At 45.6% G+C, this 24958-nt stretch overlaps 1 protein-coding gene across 1 annotated transcript in view; it reads left to right on the plus strand.

Annotated features, from left to right (window-relative positions):
• The first annotated feature begins 600 nt into the window (after positions 1-600).
• LOC147629688 (cytochrome b-c1 complex subunit Rieske-4, mitochondrial-like) overlaps positions 601-24958 on the plus strand; it is a 60126-nt gene continuing 35768 nt past the window's right edge. The window contains exon 1 of the mRNA XM_086811231.1: positions 601-761. The gene's annotated coding sequence lies outside the window, so the exon portion shown is untranslated. The remainder of the gene's footprint in view (positions 762-24958) is intronic.

Raw genomic sequence — 24958 nt, forward strand, 5'->3', positions numbered from 1 at the left:
GATAGTCCTTACCATCCAATCAATGCTATAGTCATGTTTGGCGATCCATCCTCTTTCAAGGATGATTTCTTATGGCATTGTTCGTGCAGTCATGTGACAAAGAAACTACCTTCCATGAGATAATATGGAAATTAAGCTTTACTAATCCTTCATGTTCATTTACATTCCTGAAACACTTTACACTAATGTCCTTGTGGACCCAAGGATTCGTTACGTAGTACTTTCCCAACCAAGCTTGTTCATAGCAAGTATCATAAACGAGTATCAAGGACCACTTGGGGATAAATGGTGTGCGTACTATACAACCATAGCTTCATCCATAACACCGACCGTATAAAGTTTAAACTACACCAAGTCTATTATTTGCCCAAGTTTTGGTGTGTCCATTGTAGAGCAAGGTCCCCTTGTGTCGTGTCTAATTACCTAGAAGAGGCTCGGGTGCATGCCTTTTCCACACGATCCAACAACTGATTGAGATCAGCACCTCCCTCAAGGTGTTATCAAATTACACGTCTTTTTGATGGGCAGCGGGACAAAAAATGGGCGCGAACGCTTGAGATGTGATCAAAGTGTGAAACCCGAAACAAGCAGCATGAAAACGTTTCTCCACCATTGAAGAGTTTTCTCTATTATCAAACATTGTTGTTATAATTGTTCTTATTTCTCACTATTGTTGGTCTTTTTACCGTCTCCGGCGCAGAAGCTTGGCAGGATCCTTGTCCGCACAGAGTGCGCGGGGTTTGTGGCTGCGTTTCACTCCGGTTGGTCCTCATTTTTCTTTTCTGTGTTTTTCATGATCTCGCAATCAGGATTAGGGTCACCTTCGGAATGGTTAGGGTTTTTTTGGGAAGTTTTAGGGTTTCATGTGGAACGAAGATTAAACACACTCATATTTTTAATTTCTTTACCGTACATGATTAGACCATGCATTTTGATCCCTTTTTGGCTTGGGCATATACTGCTAACATGCGTCATATGCTCGGCTATTTGCATGCATACCTCTAATGTTTTTTATTTTGAAATTCTGCTCATTGAGCACATACTACCAACAGGCCACATTATTCTAATTTGTTTATAAATTTGATGTTTTGCTCACTTGATTTCCTTTCATATATCATCTACCTTGTATGTAGAGTACAACCTACTAAGCCCGTTTTAACCAACAGGATCCTTTGGCTATTGGGTATGCTCGAAGGGGTTCCTTTTAGGTATGCAGCTACCAGGGATTCTTTCCTTCTCCCTTCTCTAATTCATTCAGAACACTCTAATTCTGCAGAAAGTATTTTGCGGGTTTTGGGGTGGGGCAGCATAGTTTAGTGCTGTAAACAAGTACTTTGAATGGATGTTGATGATCTATACAAGCGGAGTCCTTTGGCTATTTGCGAAGATGCTTTTTAGGGGCACCCTTTTTTGTCATCAATAGCATTCACATATTTGTTTCATGATTATCATACATTTGTGAGAGATGCCATTTTAAGTATTTTAATTTGTGAATTACATTTCGGAGGTGTCAACTGTCAACTTTTGCAGACTGGATTTATCTTGTTTGGCTGCATGGCAAGCCTGCATCCAGTTACCTAATGAAGCCAGATGAAGTGTGAGAATAGGGGATAGCTGAGGTAGCCTTTGGAGAGGAACCTTGGGAACTCAGTACTTTCTGAGAGTTTAACCACTTTGTGACCCTCTATATAGCGTCATGGAGGGTGGTTTTGTGCTGTTTTCCTTGAAGCACTGATTTGTTGCTTGTTTGTCGGAGCTTGTAGTGCATTGATGACAGTGCTTCTTCAGGTCTTACATGTCCCTCTCTATACAGAGTCTTTTGTTTTTTGTGGAGATGGGCAGAAACAAATTTCTCATGGTGTGGGATTCTCACATGATACACGTAGAGATTTCGTGGGCTTGAGTGTATAAATATCACTACTGGCTTTTAATCAATAAGACTTGTTGAGAGGCCATGCAAGGACTCTTGTATGAATAAACAAAAAGTTTAGAGTCATACCTACCACCTCTCTACAGCCCACAAGCAAGGTCAAAATACAAATTCACGTGTACGGTTTCCAGAAGGGCATTCATGCCCGTAAACTACACATTCAGATCTTGCAAGCAATCAAAAAGTTCACGCAAAAACAGTTCTAGGCATGCAAGTTGTGAGGACAAAAGGATGGAAGGACCAGAAATACAAGAGATCAGAATAAAACCACACTGCATGAAATATGTGAGTGAATATATATAAAAAGGTGAGTGGAGATATGTACAAGAGTCCTCATATGAGAGGTGACTCTGAGCAAAAAGAAGACTAGTGCAGAAGCAGAGAAGACGTCGGAGCTTAAGCACGGTCGATGACGAAGGCTTGCGTTGATGTGAGGCAAAGCACTCCGAGGTGATAGTGGCAGCGGAAAAAGGTAATGTCGATGACAATGATGGTGGTGCAGTCTCTAATGACACGGGTGCTGCGCGCCTGAAGTAGAGAGGGCTTCCGTTCCGAGTGGTGCAAGCTCTGGTGACATGGGTGCTGCGTACTTGAAGCAGAGAGGGCTGCTGTCCCGATGTAGCAGAGAGGGCTGCCGTCTTGATGTAGGGCTGATGTCAGCCCAGATTTAAGCGCTGAAGTGAGGCTGATGTCAGCCCAGATGTAAACGCTGAGTTAAGCCTGATGTAAACGCAGATGTAAGCCTGAGGACAGACTGATGTAAATGATGTAAGGCTCAGATGATAAGCGCTGATGTACACCTGATGTAAACACAGATGTAAAACGGAGGACAGGCTTAATGTCAAGCGTAGATGTGAGCTGCAGCAAAACGCAGGTGTTTGTTGGAGCAAAAGGCTGATGTATAAACGCTGATATGTGCTCTGCAGAAGGCGCTGGCATATACTGAGGTGAAACGCAGAAGTGAGCTGATGTATGCCTGATGCAAGTGCCAGAAAATAGCCGGACGTTGGCTGATATGAGTCCTCCAAATGGCGGCCTGGACCAGCAGAGGAAAACGCAGAGTGATCCCCTAGTGGAGGCGGCGAGGTGGTGAAAGAGTGCACAGAGCAGAAGCAGAGTGGCACTAGAATGTGCTGAACAGAGAGTGCAAGAGAGATATGGAGAAAACTATGCTGAATATACTGAAGCAAAACAGTCCCAAGCAAGAGACACTACAAGTGTCATAAGTGAGGGAGCAAAATATGTACAAGACTGAATGAACAATGAGAGGCCAGCACCCACTATTTATAGTAGGGGTAAGCTGGCCAACTGGAGCTGCAAAACAGGCCGACTGGAGCCACTAGACAGGCCGACTGGAAAATGCCTGAAAAGCTGGGAAAAATCCCAGAAAAATACTAGAAAAAGGGATGGCCAGCCCACAAGCAAGGGCCATGCAAAAGGGACCAAATGGGCACCATAAAAGAGCAGAATCTGGGGATGAATGTGCTAACACCCCCTCTCAGCACCAGATGCTGAACAAACTCCGAGAATCCGAAGATGAGGAGCCAAGGAAGCCTGAGAAACCGGCTTGGTGAACAAATCTGCAGCATTCTCCGCGGAAGGACAATACTCCAAACGCAAATCTCCAGCAAGAACCCGTTCACGAACATAGTGATACTGAATCTCAATGTGTTTCGTACGAGTATGAAACACAAGGTTCTTGGCGATGGCGATGCAACTTTGATTGTCACACCAAAGAAGAGTAGATCCGGTAGGAGGACAGCCGCGAGCTCCTCCAATAATCTCCGTAACCATATCGCCTCACATGCAGCATAACAAATTGCACGGTACTCCGCCTCGATAGAGGAAAGCGCCACAGTAGGTTGCTTTTTACTGCTCCAAGAAATGGCTCCAGACCCAAGTAAAAAAACACAACCAGTGGTCGAACGCCGTGTATCTGGATCTCCAGCCCAGTCTGAGTTAGACCATCCAACAAGAGTGCATCCTTGGCCATAAAAGATGCCAAAATCCAGAGTGCCACGCAAGTACCGAAGAACTCTGAGAACACACCGCCAATGCTACTGACGGGGTTTGGATGAGAAGGAACTCGGGAGTAGGTCAACTGAAACCGATCCCGTCAAGTGGGAAAGACTCCGTTGGACAGCCACACGCGTAATAGCACAACTTAATACCACAATTTGAAATGGACAACTTAATTACAACTTGAAATTGAAATGAAATGAAATGAGATAAATGGACAGGGCCGGAACGGGCGACCCCCCCTCAATATATGATATATTTATTGGGAGTATTTAACAAATACAATGCTCCATGGGTTCCAAGAACCAAATGATGTCCATGTACAAGATGAATACAGTACCAAACAAATAGGCTTGAAGTAGATATTCGAAGCAGAACGACCACTAGCGTGGTCCAGTCTCTACGGTCCTGTGCTTTCACTGGACTCCGCGGAGAGCGTCTCACTGGTGTTCCAAGACCACGCACAAACAGGCGCTCTGGTACTAACGCCTGGCTCTCTCGATCTCAGCACCTTTGGACCGTGGTTCTCCAATAGCTTGGACTACCCGGCACCGAACGGGTGTTGCCGTGGAGAGAGTCCCTTATCAGATTTATCACAAAGTGCTTTACTAAAATCTGAGATTCACTTACTTGAGATGGCAGATGGAAGACCAATACCCGGATGTGTCTGTGTAGAAGGTGTTGCCACCTAGGAGGGGTAAAGTCCTCTTGTAGCTGCCAATGGAAAAGAAGTGCAACCTCTTGCAAAGAAGGAAATGGAGCGGCCACCTTAGGAGAGGTAACGCCTTGCTGAAGCCTGCTGGACAGAAGAAGCAGCCACCTTGTTGAGATGGCACAGCCGCCTTGTAAGAGAACTTAGCGCAGCCGCCAAGACCAGTACAACCGCCTGCAGAGGTACAGAAGCGCAGGCTGAAGAGAGGAAGAGGAGCAACCGTATTGAAGTGGAGGAAGCGTCGGTATGCAGAACACAGCCCCATACAAAGGCCACAGCCGCCTGCTGTGAGAGGAGCACCCGCTTGCAAGGGAGGAGATGCCTGGCTGCAGCTTGGAGGAACCGACTGGTTGAATGAGCAGCCGCCTGTAGATAGTGGGCAGCCCTGTTGAAAGACAGGCGTAGCTTGTTGAGTATGCAGCCGCCTGCTGAAGGGATAACAGCCGCCTGTAGTGGGTAGGAAAAACAGCCGCCTGTGATGATGGGGAGGCGCTTGGCTGCAGCCTGTGCCGCCTGCAGAGATGATGGAGATGGCGTTGCTTGAGAGCATGCACCGAAGAGAGTCGCCGGCTGTTTTTCTCATACGTAAGATGGTGGAAGCGAATCGCCGGGGATGGTCTACACTAGAGGTGAAGGCTTTTTTTTATAAAAATTAAAGTGGAGTTTAACAAATTGATTGGGCTGGCTTCCCACGCTTGCATGTGGGCGGCCAGTTCTTTGGGGGTGGGTAGGTGACCATGCACCCACCCCCACACACACACTTAAGTGGGGCTCCCCACCTTGGCCCCTAAGTGGGTGCCCAAAGGGGGTGCCCACTTATAAGTGAGTGTGCAAATGACCTTATAAAACAAAGGTTAAAATATGAAATATTTAAACCAACATGTGCAATATACTTACCACCTGTTCACATGCACCAAAACTCGTCAGAAGATAGAGCAGACTTCACGACTCACTGGCAGGTGTCCCCGCTCAGTAAGTAACACGTCAAACAGGCAAACACAAAAATACAAGTCATGCGAAAACAGTTTCAAACATGCAGAACATGAGTGCATGTGCAAATAGTATCATGGACATATCTCCCGTTCATGGAACAAGTACAAAATATCTGTGGGCACAAAAATGGCACGACGTAAACATAAAAACCTGGTCTTCCTATGGAGTGACAGTCCCATAGGTAAGACACAGTTCCAGGCACGAGCCTCCCTATGGAGTGACAGTCCCATAGGTAAGACACGGCATGAATACTGGCTCTTCCATGGCGTGACAATCCCATGGGTCGAACACAGTCCAGGTCATACACGGGTGGCACCAGTCTGGCTCCTGTCCATACGACACCATCGTGCTAACACACGGGTGGCACCAGTCTGGCTCCTGTCCATGTCAGCAAAATACTGGCCTCTTCACATGAGACAGTGGCCTGGCCTCAAGTGAACGAGACATAAAAACTGGAGATGGACCAAATGGTCGGCCAATTGGTGACATCCCCCCGGGCTTCTAAAGAGTTGTCCTCAACTGAAAAGCCTCAAGATATGCCTGCAACAACTGTGGGTAATCAACAAAATAATCCTCATTTACCCACTTTGCATCAATAGGCAAATAATTCTTAAACTTCATAAGGTATCTCCTGGAAAGCTTTCCTGCAGGTAGCTTTCTCTCCTTGTGAAAAACAATCTGTTCTGGCTGGAGGATGTCCTCATCTCTGGCGGATCTTCTGTGTGACAGGCTCGTCAGGATCTGGCCCCACATATTTCCGAAATAGACTCACATGAAATGCATTGTGAATCTTCTAGTGACTAGGTAAAGCAAGCCTGTATGACACTTCATTGATCTCTGGAATCACCTTGAAGGGTCCATAATAGCGAGGAGAAAGCTTAGGATCCTCTTCCGAAGCCTAGCCTTCTCAAATTTCAGCAAAACCCAATCACCTTTTTTGACTTCCATATCCCTTCTATGCTTGTCAGCAGCCATTTTATGCTTGTCTTGTGACCTTGCAATGGCTGTCCGCACCTGACCAAAAGGATACATCCAAGTCACAAACATATTCATCAGCTGCAAATATCTCATCCTTTGTACGAAGGATGGGTGGCAATACCACTCTGCCATAAATAATCTCGAATGGAGCTTTTCCCGTGGAAGCATGGATCGTATTGTTGTAGGCAAACTCAACAAGTGGAATATACTTCTCCCATGCAGTCTTTTGATCTGCCACATAACATTTCAATAAATCCAACACGGCTGAATTTGCAGCTTCACTTTGGCCATCCGTTTGGGGATGATAAGCTGATGAAAACTCAAGTTTAGTACCCATATTATTAAATAAAGCCCTCCAAAAGAGGCTTGTATTCCTGGGATCTCTATCCCCAACAATGGATTTAGGCATACCATGTGTCATGTGCATAGTGAGTATCTACCGTGTGCTATACGCATGCAAGACTAGTTTCGAGGCTTGGGGAAGCTTGGAACTAGGCAGGCTGATGGACGAGCTGAGTTAGGGAAATACTAACGGGCGGGCACCCAAGTATGGACGGGCGGCCGGCCAAGTGTGGACGCCCGATGACCGGCCAAGAGCATATAAAAGGGTGGCCAAGGTTAGTTATTGTATTATAGAGAGTCTCGCGAGTTTGTGAGAGCTCTATGGTCTTGGAGCCTGGATCTAGTGCAGACGTGCACCTGCTTTGTGCAGCCGAGGCCGATAGCAGTCTCGAGGCCCGCGAGGGCAGCTTCGTGGCGGTATGGGACGTCGCGAGGAGGAGATTGGTCGGTACGTCATCCTAGTTAGCTCAGCTCGTGGCTCGGTGGGGACAGCCAAGACTGTGGGCTTGCCCACGACTGTCATGGTTGGGAGGTGAGTCAGGCCTGCACCCCCTTGTTTGTTTGTTTGTTCGTTTGTTTGCAGGATTCGAGTTTCGAACCAAGATCGATCACGAGGGGATCCGTGGGGATTTGACAATGGTATCAGAGCATACCTCGTGAACGAGCAAGTTGGTAGGTAGAGAAGAAGAGGTCGAAGAACGGTATGTGTTAAAAAACTTGCTGTTTTTTTTGTGCATACTGCAGTTTTCAGATTTTGTATGTGTTTTTTCTTCATCAAAGACACCCATGTTGATGGGGAGATGGTAGGATTAGTAAGGGTTGATTGCTTTGCAAAGAAAAGGAGTCGTGTTTGTGCAGTCGCATGAGAGAAAACAGGAAAAAGCAAAAAAAAGCACGTTTGTTGCTTTTCGTTGAATGAGAGAGAGAGAGAGAGAGAGAGAGAGAGAGAGAAGCGGTTGAGGCATGTTGGTCGAACGCTGGTGTGCAGGCGTTTGGTCGAGTCTGTGCAGGCGATAAAGTTGGCAGCGGCTCAGTGTGCGAGGGCAGCCAGCCACGTAGCCAGGCGGCCATGCCTACCCAGGCGGCCATCAAGTTTACGCAGCGCCTAGGCCAGGCGGGCTGGTGCCCAGGCCAGGCCTATGTCGGCGCTTAGGCCAGGCGGGCAGGCAAGATTGGCCAAGGCCACTTGTGCGCACAGGCGGCGCCGGCTGAAACGCAGCTGGCAGCAGCCGACGGCAGGCAGGGTGGCGCCGGCAGGAAGATTCGCGCCGGCAGCCAACGGTGATGTCAAAAGCATGCACCGGCAGTTCACCCACGGGTTAATTCAGGAGGAGAAGAAAAAAAAAAACAAAGGAAAGCTTACGTTTTTAGCTTTCGTTTTTTTTGAAGAGTTTAAAATTTTCTAAGTTTGAAAAGACCCTCCTCCAAAGTTTAAAGGTGTTTTATTTTTTATTTTTTTAAAGAAAAAGAGAATATATATATCCATATATATATATATATATATATATATATATATATATATATATATATATATATATATATATATATATATATATATATATATATATATATTCAAAAAAAAACACGAAAGCTAAAGCAAAAGCTAAGCCTAGCTTTTCGAGATTTTTGGCTTTTGGGAAACCTTTATAAACCCCCTCACGTGGGCTTCTTGCCACACATCTCTCGAGTTCTCGAGTTCTCAAGTTTTCAAGCTCTCAAGCTCTCGAGTTCGCTCGCACTTTCATTGTGCAAAGATCGAATTTTCTCTCCACGTACCCTCTTCACGATGTCGACCCAAGAATCAGAGTTGGAGCCCCTCGTGGAACGCGAAGGCTTGCCGGCTACGGAAGGTACCGATGCCGATCTTTTTGACGATTTTGTGTCAAAATCAGATTTCCAAGAGTTCAAAGTAGCTCTCGAAGCTTCTTCGTCGGAACGTCAGGCACAAATCGCAGCCCAGATGCAAGCTTTGCAGAACTCCATCGCTCTATTGACCACTACCCTCTCTACTTTCTCGGGAATGGATACCTTGGCTTTAGCTTTAGGTCCCAATATTACTCCGGAACCGTTCGGGAGCGAGCAAAAGCAGCGAACCAAGGAGATCGTGGACACATGGCTACACAAGTGGCAAGTTCACTTTCAGTTTCATCCATATGATGATGGAAAGAAGATACAGTTAGCAGCAGGTTTCCTGTCCGGCAAAGCTTTGCTTTGGTGGAAGGAACTGAACCCAAAGCCAACGACTTGGGCACAATTTGAAGACGTCTTCAAGAAAGAGTTCCTCAAGAAAGAGGATGATTATGATGTTGTTGCCCGGTTCTCAGCTTTGACCATGACCTCGCAGTATCTCACTTATGAGGTCTATCTCCAGAAGTTTTGTGACTTGCAGATGAAAGCTACAAAAATGGATCCCACTACTCTTTTGGGGTTTTTCGTAGCTGGTTTACCAGACTCGTACTGATTACAGGTTAAAAATAACAAATGCAAAACATTGGACGAGGCCATTCATTCAGCTCGTATCTATGATGATACGATGGTCTCTTCCAAGTTGAAACCCGTTAGCGAGCAGGGGAACAAGCATAAAAGAAAGTTCTCCGCACCTATGGCTAACACGAATGAAGGCAAGTCTTCGGACCAACCTTCGAAGAATTCAAGTTCGACACCAGCGAAGAAGAAACGACTCCTTCGGGCTTTGAAGCTCAAGAAGGAAGGACGTTGTTTTATCTGCGAAGAAAAAGGACACATGCGTAACGAGTGCCCGAAGCAAAAGGGTGCCAAGTCAAACGCAGGACCCAAGCCAAAGGCAGCTAACCAGTTGTCTTTGACAGGTACGTCAATTAATGTACTTTCTCGCCCTAGTACTTGTTCTGATTGTCTGTTCAATTCTAAAGTCTTTGGCTTGCATGATCTTCTCCGAGTTTATGGAGAAGTCATAAAATTCACATTCTGTTAGACCCTGGCAGTTCGCATAACTTTGTTAACTACAAACTTGTGCAGAAATTGAGTCTTGATACGACACTCAGCGACCATACCTATGAGGTACGTCTACCTGCGAGAAGACAAGTTTGGGATCGCAAGGTCGAGATGCTTCCAATCCAGATTCAGGACTACAAAGATACTCTGGAATGCTATGTTATGCATTTGGAAAATGTAGACTTGTTAGTAGGAATTGAGTGGTTTAAGACTCTTGATGTCCAGATAGATTGGTCTAGTCATATTTTTTCTTTTCAGCATAGGGACACCAAGTATAGTATTTTAGGTGATTGTATTCATCCCTCTCAGGGACCTCTTGTAAATACAATTGATTTTGGAAATATATTTGAAAGCAAAGAATTACAGAAGATACTTGATTCGTTTCAAGACGTATTTCCTAAGGAACTGCCATCGGGTTTATCACCTGAACGGGCAGTAGATCATCGTATTGACTTGATCCCTGGTGCTCATCCTGTGAGTATTCCACCTTATAGGATGAGCCAAGCTGAGGAAGATGAGTTGGCTAAACAACTCGAAGATTATTTGAGGATGGGCCAGATCCGTCCAAGTAAATCACCTTGGGGTGCACCTGTGTTGCTTAGGAGGAAGAAGGACAATACTTGGAGAATGTGTATAGATTACAAGAAATTGAACAAGGTGACCATTAAGAACCGTTATCCTCTCCCTAGATCAGATGACCTAATTGACCGGTTAGCAAGAGCGAAATATTTCACGAAGATAGATTTACGTACTGGCTATCACCAGATACGTATTCATGAAAGGCATGTCGAAAGAACCGCCTTTCGGACTAGGTATGGCCATTACGAGTTTCTCGTATTACCTTTTGGGTTAACCAATGCTCCAGCCACTTTCCAGCAAATGATGAACGATCTTTTTCGTGAACTTTTGGGGAAATTTGTGGTGGTGTTCCTGGATGATATTTTGATTTATAGTTATACTCTTGAGGATCATGTCAGACACCTCACGATTGTCTTATCTCTTTTAAGACAGAATCGACTATATGCCAAGTTGAGTAAATGTGAGTTCTTTATGACTGACATCATTTACTTGGGACACAAGATCACTAGAGATGGATTGAGCATTGACTATGACTGAGTTCAGAAGGTTTTGGATTGGCCTATACCGCGAACAGTGAAACAACTTCGTTCTTTTCTCGGTTTTGTTGTTTTTCTTCGAAAATCTGTACGGGAGTACTCTCAGCTCACACTACCGATGACCGACTTATTGAAAGGTCGTGGACGTAAGTCCAATCAGCCTATCACTTGGAATAACGATTTGGATATGGCCTTCAGACTTTTGAAAGATAAAGTCAAGGAAGCACCTATCTTAGCATTGCCTGATCCTAGTCGGCCTTATGTTCTTGAAACTGATGCCAGTGACTATGCTATCGGGGCTGCTTTATTTCAAGATGGTAGACCGGTTGCTTTTGAAAGTAAAAAGCTAGACGACACTCAATCTCGTTGGCCAACCCTTGAGAAGGAGCTTTATGCTGTGATTCATGCTCTCAAGGTTTGGAGACATTATTTATATGGCTCCAAGTTTGTGGTATTGACTGATCATCAGTCAATCAAGTATGTGTGTGATGCGGATGATTTGAGAGGAAGGAAAGCTCGTTGGGCAGAGTTAATGCAAGATTTTGATTTCGAGATCCGTTATCGGAAAGGGTCCATGAATAATATTGCAGATGCGCTTAGTCGGATTAGAGAGGTGAATTCTTTGTCGTTCACCGAGATTTCTACTGACTTATTTCAGTCATTGAGAGGGCTTTGCAGGACTGATAGTTATTTTGGTCCATTTTGGCATAAGATCCAGGACGGGAGCTCATTGATTGACCAAGACTCGGTGACTGAGCAGTCTACTATTCAGGCTGCAGGAGGTCAGTGGATGATTCGGAATGGTTTGCTATTCCGTAATGACAAAATTTGTGTACCACAGATCCCGGACATTAGGTCCAAGATTCTGAGGGAGTGTCACGACGTCCCTTCTGCTGGACACCCTGAGGTACATAGGACGCTACCATTAGTGAAACACACTTTTTATTGGCTGAAGATGAAAGGGTATGTAGAAGATTATGTTCTCAAGTGTCAGATTTGTCAGGCAAATAAAGCTGAACGCTTTAGACAGGCTGGGTTGTTGCATTCTTTGCAAATCCCAGGTAATAAATGGGAAAGTATTTCCATGGATTTTATTACCGGATTGCCAAGAACACATCAAGGCCACGATTCTATTTGGGTTGTGGTAGATCGCTTGACAAAAATGGCTAGATTTTTACCGACCCGGAAGACTATTCCAGCTACGCAATTAGCTCGGCAGTTTATCAAGCAATTGTTTAGACTGTACGGGTTACCGCAGGACATAGTCAGTGATAGGGACTCTAAGTTTACGAGTGATTTTTGGAAACTTGTTTTTGAGAAGTTGGAAACAACTTTGAATTTGAGTTCCTCTGATCATCCTCAATCTGATGGCCAGACTGAAAGAGTGAATCAGATTTTGGAGGAAATGCTTCGAGCATATGTATCCAAAAGATAGAGTTCATGGGAGGATTATCTTCCTATGTTAGAATTTGCATATAACAGTACTAAGCATACGAGTACAGGGTTTAGTCCTTTCATGCTTATGTATGGTTTTCAACCAAGATCGCCTGTTACAGTAGGACGCACCAAGGAGATCGTGGACACGTGGCTACATAAGTGGCAAGTTCACTTTCAGTTTCATCCATGTGATGATGGAAAGAAGATCCAGTTAGCAGCAGGTTTCCTGTTCGGCAAAGCTTTGCTTTGGTGGAAGGAACTCAACCCTAAGCCAACGACTTGGGCACAATTCGAAGACGTCTTCAAGAAAGAATTCCTCAAGAAAGAGGATGATTATGATGTTGTTGCCCGGTTTTCAGCTTTGACCATGACCTCGCAGCACCTCACTTATGAGGTCTACCTCCAGAAGTTTCGAGACTTGCAGATGAAAGCTACAAAGATGGATCCCACTACTCTTTTGGGGTTCTTCGTAGCTAGTTTACCAGACTCATACCGATTACAGGTTAAAAATAACAAATGCAAAACATTGGACGAGGCCATTCATTCAGCTCGTATCTATGGTGATACAATGGTCTCTTCCAAGTCGAAACCCGTTACCGAGCAGGGGAACAAGCATAAAAGAAAGTTCTCCGTACCTATGGCTAACATGACTGAAGAAAAGTCTTCGGACCAATCTTCAAAGAATTCCAGTTCGACATCAGCGAAGAAGAAAGGACTCCTTAGGGCTTTAAAGCTCAAGAAAGAAGGACGTTGTTTTATCTGCGAAGAAAAAGGACACATGCGTAACGAGTGCCCAAAGTAAAAGGGTACCAAGACAAACGCAGGATCCAAGCCAAAGGCAGCTAATCAGTTGTCTTTGACAGGTACGTCAATTACTGTACTTTCTCGCCCTAGTACTTGTTCTGATTGTCTCTTCAATTCTAAAGTATTTGGCTTGCATGATCTTCTCCGAGTTGATGGGGAAGTGGATGGCCATAAGATTCACATTCTTCTGGACCCTGCCAGCTCACACAACTTTGTTAACTACAAACTTGTGCAGAAATTGAGTCTTGATACGACACTTAGCGACCATACCTATGAGGTACGCCTACCTGCGGGAAGGCATGTATGGGATCGAAAGGTGGAGATGCTTCCAATCCAGATTCAGGACTACAAAGATACTCTGGAATGCTATGTAATGCATCTAGAGAATGTAGACTTGTTATTAGGGATTGAGTGGTTTAAGACTCTTCAAGTCCAGATAGATTGGTCTAGTCATATTTTTTCTTTTCAGCATAGAGACACCCAGTATAGTATTTTAGGTGATTGTATTCATCCCTCTCAGGGACCTCTTGTAAATACAATTGATTTTGGAAATATAACGGATTCTTCTTTGTATACCGCTTTCCATTATGTAGTGATTCCACTTTCTTTCTTTCTCATCTCTTCCTTGGATGTAAATGAATTAAGTGTGTTTGAAAGCAAAGAATTATAGAAGATACTTGATTCGTTTCAAGACGTATTTCCTAAGGAACTGCCATTGGGTTTATCACCTGAACGGGCAGTAGATCATCGTATTGACTTGATCCCTGGTGCTCATCCTGTGAGTATTCCACCTTATAGGATGAGCCAAGCTGAAGAAGATGAGTTGGCTAAACAACTCGAAGATTGTTTGAGGATGGGCCAGATCCGTCCAAGTAAATCACCTTGGGGTGCACCTGTGTTGCTTAGGAGAAAGAAGGACAACTCCTGGAGAATGTGTATAGATTATAAGAGATTAAATAAGGTGACCATTAAGTACCGTTATCCTCTCCCTAGATCAGATGACCTGATTGACCGGTTAGGAGTGAAATATTTCACGAAGATAGATTTACGTACTGGCTATCACCAGATACGTATTCATGAAAGGCATGTCGAAAGAACCGCCTTTCGGACTAGGTATGGCCATTACGAGTTTCTCGTATTACCTTTTGGGTTAACCAATGCTCCAATCACTTTCCAGCAAATGATGAACGATCTTTTTCGTGAACATTTGGGGAAATTTGTGGTGGTGTTCTTGGATGATATTTTGATATATAGTCATACTCTTGAGGATCATGTCAGACACCTCATGATTGTCTTATCTATTTTAAGACAGAATCGACTATATGCTAGGTTAAGTAAATGTGAGTTCTTTATGACCGAAATCATTTACTTGGGACACAAGATCACTCGAGATGGATTGAGCATTGACTATGACCGAGTTCAGAAGGTTCTGGATTGGCCTATACCGCGTACAGTGAAACAACTTCGTTCTTTTCTCGGTTTTGTAGTTTTTCTTCAGAAATCTGTATGGGAGTACTCTCAGCTCACACTACCGATGACCGACTTATTGAAAGGTCGTGGACGTAAGTCAAATCAGCCTATCACTTGGAATAACGATTTGGATATGACCTTCAGACTTTTGAAAGATAAAGTCAAGGAAGCACCTATCTGTTAGAAGTCATCTCTTGTGTAGATTTATACACCAGGGCCTTTGTTGTGGGTGTGTCCGCCCTTATCAGGTGTTTTATCATTTTTCCTCACTCCCCGCATTTTCTCCCTATTTTTCCCATCTTTCTGAGGTTTGGGAGGGCTGCCAGGTGATGCCAGGAGCACCCCCGGTGATGGCTGACTCCATGTTGATCAGTCGTGGGCTACTGGGCTGCTGGCCGACTGGATTTCATCAGTCGTGGGCACCTGTTTGCTGGCCGACTGCATTTATGCAATCGTGGGACCTTTTCATCAGTCGTGGGCATTCTTTCTGCTGGCCGACTGCCCTCTATGGGATGTATATATAGGACCCCAGCCCCCATACCTTATTTGTATCAGTTCTCGGGATCTTCTTGTGTATATAGAGCAAAGTTACACGCCTACATCTCTCTCTCTCTTGTGCTGTTTTTCTGCCTGCGTTTTTGCTCTTGTGTTCCCAGATTTGGTCATCATCTTCGCTGCATATTCTGACATGGTATCAGAGCCTAGGCTCTAGATAGGTCTTGGGATTTGTGTGAGCAAGAGGGGGGCTGTTTTGTGGCTGATTGGTGGACTGTTTTGGGCTGATCGGGAAGAGGAGAAGCAAGAGGAAGGCGGGCTGATTTACTGGACAGCCACTTGCAGGTTTTAGTTCTTCTTTGTTCCCACCCACCCACCCTTTTCAGAGTACATCCCCGCTATGGCAGATCTGTTTGAGATGGCCGAGAGACATGTGAAGATCCCGACACTCCCCACGTTCCCGGTGGACCGTCAGTTGGACGGGAGCAACTACGGCATATGGAAGATGATGATGGAATCCGTACTGGAGTCTTACGACCTCGCCGATTTCACCGTTGTTGGTGTTCCACGGCCGGAAGTAGAGGAAGGGGAGTTACAACCCGAAAGGACCGGGAGGCCCAGACACAGATGTGGGATCGTGTCAACGCCAGGGTCCGTTCGTTTATTTTCCTCAACTGCACACCACAGGTAATCAATCATGTAAAGCACATGACGCTGGCCAGAGGTATATGGCAGCATTTGGCCTCACTTTACAACAGGGTATCGCCCATGAAGAGGATTTCCTTGGAAGTACAGATGCGGGTTATGAGCCCTGCAAAGTCGTCGACGATGCGGGAGCATATTAACAAGCTGCAAGCTCTTCAGCAGGAAGTTCTTCAGGCTGGGAAGGAGATATCGTCAGAGGACATGGCCATCACGTTGCTGTCACATTTGCCCTCTTCGTACTCAGCATTTTACTCTTCTTTGATTACCAGTGGCAGGCTCAGCACCATCACGTGGGAGGAGCTTGTGCCCATGGTCCTGGACCAGGAGGAACGATTCACGAACCCTCCTCAGGGTGGAGGTTCGGAGGCCTTAACTGGCCAACGGTCGAAAGGCCGTAACTCGAGCAAAGGGAAGGCTTCATCGGAGAAGTCTTCTGAGAAGAAGTCCGACGCTGACCGCGAGAAACTGAAGGCAGAGATGACCTGTAATGATTGTGGCGAGAAAGGCCACTACTGGAGACAGTGTCCCAAGCGGAAGACCGAGAAGGGTGAAGACTCCTCAGCAGCAATGATGAAGACTCCGGCTTTTGTGCACCTGGAGGTGATGGACACCGATGCTTCATTTTCTTCAGGTAGGGAGGAGATTGGAGGACTCTCCGTAACGGATACTCGGGAGTGGATTCTTGATAGTGGTGCTTCCAGGCACATGACTCCTTCCCGTTCCGGTTTACAGGATCTCTGTAGGCTTTCTGGTCATATTCTTACTGGGGATACGTCCATTATCCTAGTTCACAGTGAGGGCAGGATGCAGATAGTTCTCGGTGGCAGAGGGGGGAAGCATTCCTCCCAGGTGTTGTATGTTCCGGCACTTGGTTTTCATCTGTTGTCAGTGCATCAGGTTTGCAAGACTGGCGTACGGGTGGAGTTTGATGAGCATTTTGTTGCTCTCCGGGACAAAGCAACAGGCCAAGTGGTTTGGGAAGGTGGAGTGGAGAATGGAGTTTACAGGCTTTCAGCACTCTCTCTCCCAGGTCCTCAGGTTTGTGATGAGTGGCAGTCTGGTAATGGCCACTTAAGTGTGGATACGCTGCAGGTGCGGGCTTTCCGAGACCAGGTGGTGGATAGCTTGCCAGTAGATGGCAGCAGTTGGCAGGAACTTTCCAGTACTGATGTTGGTAGTTCTTGTGTTCGTGAGTCAGAGGAAGCTGAACAGGTCACTTATGCTCTGATGTCTCGTAGTGTTCGGGACATAGAACTTCCAGTAGTTGAGGATGTTCTTTCCACGGGGACCTTTCGAAAAGCCAGGCAGGTGGCAGGTGCTTACTTGCAGAAGGAGGTGGTTTCTCCAGGCTTTGTGGTTCCGGATTTAGAGGGGGTGGTTGACAGGTTTCATCAGGTTTCCAGGGCTTGTTTTTGCACCGTAACAGGTGTTGATCCTGGTGAGCAGTGTGATGTCTCTGTGACTCAGAAGCTGTATGGTTCATTGATCTGGTTGATGGACACCAGATTGGACGGGAGCTTCCTGATGAGGTGGTTGAGCTCATGGTTGCAGATGTCTCTTTGGGAGGCAGGATTGCGTTTCCTGTGGTTTCTGCGGCCTGCGAAGGATCATGGACTCTTGTACACAGGAGGGGGATTGTTGGATGGAGTCCGACTCCATGGTTGGAGTGACTCGGTTTGGGGAGGAGATTCGAACACGAGGGGATCTACTTATGGCCCAGGAGCAGTTTTACGGAGCAGGAGGAGGTTACATTGCAGGTTTGGGCTTCCACTGGAGGAACCCATGGTCATCCAAAGGCACTTTGTTCGTGAACAGATCGTTGCTGATGACATCTTGCTAGAGTTCTGTTCGACGGAGGACAGTACGGTGGACCTCTTCACGAAGTCGCTCTCTCAGGATTTGCTCAGGCGGCACCCCAGCTCCCAGTGGTTGGTTACACAGCCAGGAGCTGAGAGGGGGTGTTAGAAGTCATCTCCTGTCTAGATTTATACACCAGGGCCTTTGTTGTGGGTGTGCCCGCCCTTATCAAGTGTTTTATCATTTTTCCTCACTCCCCGCATTTTTTCCCTATTTTTTTCATCTTTCTGAGGTTTGGGAGGGTTGCCAGGTGATGCCAGGAGCACCCCAGTGCTGGCCGACGCCATGTTGATCAGTCGTGGGCTACTGGGCTGCTGGCCGACTAGATTTCATCAGTCGTGGGCACCTGTTTGCTGGCCGACTGCATTTATGCAGTCATGGGACCTTTTCATCAGTCGTGGGCATTCTTTCTGCTGGCCGACTGCCCTCTATGGGATGTATATATAGGACCCCAGCCCCCATACCTTATTTGTATCAGTTCTCGGGATCTTCTTGTGTATATAGAGCAGAGTTACACGCCTACATCTCTCTCTCTCTTGTGCTGTTTTTCTGCCTGCGTTTTTGCTCTTCTGTTCCCAGATTTAGTCATCATCTCCGCTGCATATTCTGACACTATCTTAGCATTACCTGAATCTAGTCGGCCTTATGTTCTTGAAACTGATGCCAGTGACTATGCTATCGGGGGTGCTTTATTTCAAGATGGTAGACCGGTTGCTTTTGAAAGTAAAAAGCTAGACGACACTCAATCTCGTTGGCCAACCCTTGAGAAGGAGCTTTATGCTGTGATTCATGCTCTCAAGGTTTGGAGACATTATTTATATGGCTCCAAGTTTGTGGTATTGACTGATCATCAGTCAATCAAGTATGTGTGTGATGCGCTTTTTATTGGCCAAAGATGAAAGGGCATGTAGAAGATTATGTTCTCAAGTGTCAAATGTGTCAGGCAAATAAAGCTGAACGCTTTAGACAGGCTGGGTTGTTGCATCCTTTGTAAATCCCAGTTAATAAATGGGAAAGTATTTCCATGGATTTTATTACTGGATTGCCAAGAACACATTAAGGCCACGATTCTATTTGGGTTGTGGTAGATCGCTTGACAAAAATGGCTAGATTTTTACCGACCCGGAAGACTATTACAGCTACGCAATTAGCACGGCAGTTTATCGAGCAATTGTTTAGACTGTACGGGTTACCGCAGGACATAGTCAGTGATAGGGACTCTAAGTATACGAGTGATTTTTGGAAACTTGTTTTTGAGAAGTTGGAAACAACTTTGAATTTGAGTTTCGCTGATCATCCTCAATCTAATGGCAGAACTGAAAGAGTGAATCAGATTTTGGAGGATATGCTTCGAGCATATGTATCCAAAAGACAGAGTTCATGGGAGGATTATCTTTCTATGTTAGAATTTGCATATAACAGTACTAAGCATACGAATACAGGTTTTAGTCCTTTCATGCTTATGTATGGTTTTCAACCTAGATCACCTGTTACAGTAGGATTCTCAGGACTTCAGCATGATGCAGCACGTAATTTTTTGCAAGATATGCAGGAAATGTTACAAGTTGCAAAGGAATCTATTAGAAGTGCTCAAGACCGAGACAGGTTTTATTCTAATAGACATCGTTCACCAAGAAAGTTCTCTGAAGCAACGATGGTGTATGTGCGAGTTCCGAAAGATTCCGAGACTTTACGGACAGGTCGGTCTCCGAAATTATCCCCTAGATACTGTGGACCATTTCGTGTTACACGACGGATTGGTTCAGTAGACTTAAGGAAGTACTGGGTGGAACAGATCAGTTAGTTACTCCTCAAGAAATTATAGATGTCGAGGACATGGCATTTGTTCCGCACGAACCTGAAAAGATTCTTGGATTTCGTGAAAGGAAATTGCGTAATACGCTTATCACGGAATACAAGATCAAGTGGAAGGATCGTGTTGAGGAGGACGCTACATGGGAGACATTGACGACTCTTCAGAGAGATTACCCTGGCTTTTTAGTGAGCTCAGGAGTGAGCTCTTAGAGGAAGGGGAGTATGTCATGTGCACAGTGTGTATCTACCGTGTGCTACACGCACGCAAGACTAGTTTCGAGGCTTGGGGAAGCTTGGAGCTAGGCAGGCTGATTGACGAGTTGAGTTAGGGATAGACTAATGGGCGGGCACCCAAGTATGGACGGGCGGGCGTCCAAGTGTGGACGCGCGATGACCGGCCAAGAGCCTATAAAAGGGTGGCCAAGGTTAGTTATTGAGATATAGAGAGTCTCGCGAGTTTGTGAGAGCTCTATGGCCAGCAGGACGATCCCTTAATTCCTCCCGATCTGACCGCCGAGGTAGACAATGTTGAACTCAAACTTTTGTATAAATTAATGACCACAGCACAGACAAGAAAGATGGATATCAAGTTACCTGAGCTCTACAATGGCCGCCGCGATAAGCCGTTTATCGATTACTGGCTCTACAAGATGGAGGTTTATTTCTCAAATATCGAATTGCTCGAAAATAAAAAGGTGGCATTGACCAGTGCCCTCTTGAAAGATACCGCCTTCCTTTGGTGGCGACGTAGGATTTCAGATGGCAAGTCTACTCAGACGTGGGATAAATTCCGGCGTGCTCTTCGCAAGGCTTTTGAGCCTGCCAATGCGAACTTTCATGCCAGGTCTTCTCTTCGCCGCTTGAGTCAAACTGGCTCCGTGGCCGCGTACATCTCAGAGTTTCAAAAATTGGCTCTCGAGATAGACACTCAGCCCCTCTGACCAGCTTCACAGCTTCATTGACGGGCTTGAACCCATGATCCAAGATGAAGTCCATAAGTACAATCTTGCCACCCTGGATGAAGCAATCTCGTATGTCGAGCGCATTAGTGATTACAAGGGTCCTCTTAGGAACTTTTCCTCCGGCGCTCGTTCTTACTAGCAGAATCGACCCAATGGGACTAGCCAGCCCTAGCGTCCCAATCTTGGACAACCAAACTCTCGGCGACCATATTCTGGACAACAGTCCTTTCGGTCACGCTTCTCCGGGCAAGCTTCTGCGTCAAACGCAGGATCCTCTCAGATCAAATCCTCTGGCAGCAGAAATCGAGATCGGTCCCGACAGGACCATCGCAGCAATGATCAGCGCAACTTCAAGCGAGAAACCTCTTCCGGACAGCAAACCTCTTCATCGACTGCCACTTCATCCCAACCTAGTCGTCCAGGCCTCTGTACAATTTGTTCTGGCGATCACCGGTGGTATGAATGTCCTCAGCGCCCTAAACCCTCCAACACTCCGCGCAATTCTCAGGTGGACAGTTGCCACCATGCTGATCATGACCTGCCTCGTGTGAAAGACAAAAACAAACAAATAGCTTGTTGTGTTCACGTTTCTGAAGTTGTCAGTACCCTGATGCTTAATGGCCAAAGTACCAACCCTGTTCCGGTGAATCTTTCCAAGCAGGTCCTTAGTCTTCTGGGTTTCATTGGCGACCATCCCATCAATGTGCTGGTGGACAGTGGCTGTTCCACTAATTTTGTGGGCACTTCTTTGGTTCACAAGCTTCGCCTACAGACCCGACATTTTGTGGATGCTTTTCAAGTAGAGCTTGCTGATGGTTCCTTCCTTAATTGTAACAAAAAGGTTTCAGTTCCAGATTCAAGATTACCAAGATCACCTTAATTTTTCAGTGAAGCCGTTGTCACATTATGACATGATACTGGGACAATCTTGGCTGTATTGATATGATCCAGTGATCAGCTTTCGTTCTCATTCAATCCAGTTATACCATGATGGTCGAGAGCTGGAACTTCGTGGCCTTTTCAGTGCCAAACCCATCACTGTTGTTTCTGCCCTGCAAGTCAAACGCCTCGTCCGCAAACGTGACTGTACAACATCCTTGGTCATGTTACGGGAGATTGAAGCAGAAACTAGTGAGCAATCTCAAGCCTCGTCATCAACAACTGCTTACTTGGAGCAACCCTTCTTCAGGTCTTTTCAGGATCTGTTTCCGAATGATCTTCCGACGACATTGCCTCCTCGTCATCCTGTGGATCACCCGATTGATCTTATCCTAGGTCAACCTCCTCCAACCCGAGCTCCATACCGTGTCTCTTATTCTGAATCTCAGGAGATACAAAGGCAATTACAGGAGTTGCTGGACAAAGGTCACATCCGTCCCAGCAAAAGTCCCTTCGGAGCCCCCGTTTTGCTTGTCAAAAAGAAGGATGGATCAATGCGGCTTTGCATTGATTACCGTGCTCTCAACAAGCTGACAATCAAGAACAAATTCCCTTTGCCTCGCATCGATGAGTTGTTCGACCAGCTGCTTGGTGCAAAGGTGTTTTCTAAGATTGATTTGAAGTCCGTCGGCTATCATCAAATTCGTATCCGTAATGGTGATGAATACAAGACAGCCTTTCGGACAAAATATGGCCATTATGAATTCTTGGTCATACCTTTTGGGTTAACCAATGCCCGGCCACTTTCATGACCCTGATGAATGAAATTTTTGGGCCGTACTTGGACAAGTTTGTGATCGTTTATCTCGATGATATTCTGGTTTTTAGCCGATCTATGGTTGATCACAAAGAGCATTTACAGATTGTCTTTGAAGTACTACGCACCAATGTGCTGTACATCAACAAGAAGAAGAGCGAATTTTTCAAGAACCATGTGGAATATCTTGGTCACATCATTTCTACTAATGGGATTGCAGTAGATCCTAAGAAGATTCAGGCGATTGTGGATTGGCCTTTGCCTATGACTGTTTCAGATGTTCGATCTTTCTTGGGACTTGATAACTTTTATCACAACAAGGTGCATAGGTTTTCAGAGATTGCTGCCCCTTTGACAGAATTGACAAAGCTGGATAAACTTCAGTGGTCTTCTGAAGCTGAGCAATCCTTCAATAATCTCAAGCATGCCTTGACGACAACCCCGGTCTTGGCCATTGCAGATCCCACCCAGCCCTTTGATGTAATGACAGATGCCTCAGATCGTGCTTCTGGTGGAGTTTTGATGTTGAATGATCGTGTCATTGCTTTTGACAGCAGGAAGTTTTCAGCCATTCAAAGCAGGTATCGAGTGTATGATAAGGAGTTTTTGGCAATCGTGCATGCTTATCGGACTTGGAGACATTATCTTCTTGGAGTAGATTCAGTTGTACGTACAGATCATCAATCTCTGACATACATTTTCACTCAGCCTATAATGAACTCTCGACAAGGCGGATGGGTTGAATTGTTGGCTAATTTCCACATGATTATCCAGTATGTTCATGGTCTTCAGAATGTGGTTGCAGATGCTTTGAGCCGCATGCCTCGAGCCACTAATTTTGCCATCACAAATGTACAAATGGAAATCCCTGCTTGTTTCAAAAATGAGTATTTGACTGATAGAGTTTTTGGAGATGCGTTCCGTGCTCTCAAATCTTCTAATCCCAGTCCTGTAGAAATGAACATGTTTGTAGCCTACACCATCATAGATGAGTTGCTGTTCTTTTCTGATCGCATTTGTGTGCCTCACAATACTTCATTGCGGAAGATTCTCATTCAAGAGCATCATGAAGTTCCTTATGCTGCTCATCTTGGTATCAACAAGACATATCGGCTTTTGTCTGCTACATACTTCTGGCCTCAGATGCAGCAAGATGTTATCAAATTTGTCAAAGCTTGTCATTCGTGTCAGAAAATGAAAGCCTCTCGACAACTTCCTCAAGGGTTACTTCAACCGTTGCCAGTTCCCAATGAGAGATGGGAAAGTATCAGTATGGATTTTATTACCACTTTGCCTCGTTCATCCAAAGGCAATGCTCAGATTCTTGTAGTGGTTGATCGATTTTCCAAAATGGCGCATTTCATTCCTTGCAAGAAAGCTGCTTCAACCCCAGATGTGGCGTCATTGTTCGTGCAACATGTCTTCAAATTGCATGGTTTGCCGAAGACCATCATCGTTGACAGAGATCCAAAGTTCACTGGACATTTTTGGACGTCTTTGTTCAAATCTCTTGGCACGAATTTGTTGTTCAGTGTTCAGCCTATCATCCTCAAACAGATGGACAGATTGAAAGAGTCAATCAGATTTTGAAAGAAATGATTTGACATTACATTCAATCCCGTTTGGCATCATGGGAAGATTATTTGCCACTCGTGGAATTTGCTTATAATAATTTCCATCATTCAGCAATTGGATTAACTCCATTTCAAGTAGCATATGGGCATACTCCTCTTGTGCCTACAAACTTTGTTTTACAACACAAAGTGGCGTTGGCAGATCAGTTGGTTCAGGAGATGCAAGATGTGCTTGTGCAAGTTCGAGATAAATTGGTCCATGTGCAACAAAAATATCAAAAACAGGCCAACAAGCATCGTCGACATGCAGATTTCAAGGAGATTTGGTCTTGTTGTATGTGGCACCTCATCGCTACAAAACAGTGAAGTCAGTTTTTCCAAAGTTGCAACTTCTATGGGCCTTTCAAGATTCTTAAGAAAAACTCAGTTGTCAGTTACAAGTTGGAACTTCCACCTTCATGGGGGAGGTTCATCCGACTTTTCCAAGGTTGATGCCGTGCGTACGTACGGATCCGTACAGTACGGTACAGTCGTACGGTACGGTACCGTACTGTACGGATCCGTACGGAAACATTTAAAAAAAAATAAAAAAATGTGTGGCGTGTGCCGAGGCGCGTGTGGCGACCATGCGATTGTAGATAAGCGACCAAAATTTGGGCATTTGTGTGTACTTGCAAAATCGTGTCCCTTGTGTGTACCTGCAAAACTCTGCAGAGCAAACTTCTTCGCTCTTCTTCGCTCTCTCTCACGCCCAGGCTTCATCATGCCGCACAAGACTAACCCGAACTGGGCAATCCACACCAATGTCCTGAGGGTTGTTAACACCCCTTCTCAGCAAGGGTCAGGTACTCGGCTATGGACATGCAAGTATTGCGGGGAGCAGTACACTAGCACCATAACTCACGTCATCAAGCACATGACAGGTATTGGGTGCACCAATCAATGTGGTCCATGTGATAAAATACCACAAGCTGTGAGGGACCGATTGATTGCGGAGAATTGTCCTGCAATGGGTGGTGCAAGCAGTGTTAGAGGTGGTGAAAGTACGCAAGATGCTCTCCATGATGCTTTTATTGGAGAT

This window comes from Cibotium barometz, chromosome 17, assembly GCF_041138505.1.
Source record: "Cibotium barometz isolate CiBa-2024 chromosome 17, ASM4113850v1, whole genome shotgun sequence".
Lineage (NCBI taxonomy): Eukaryota > Viridiplantae > Streptophyta > Polypodiopsida > Cyatheales > Cibotiaceae > Cibotium > Cibotium barometz.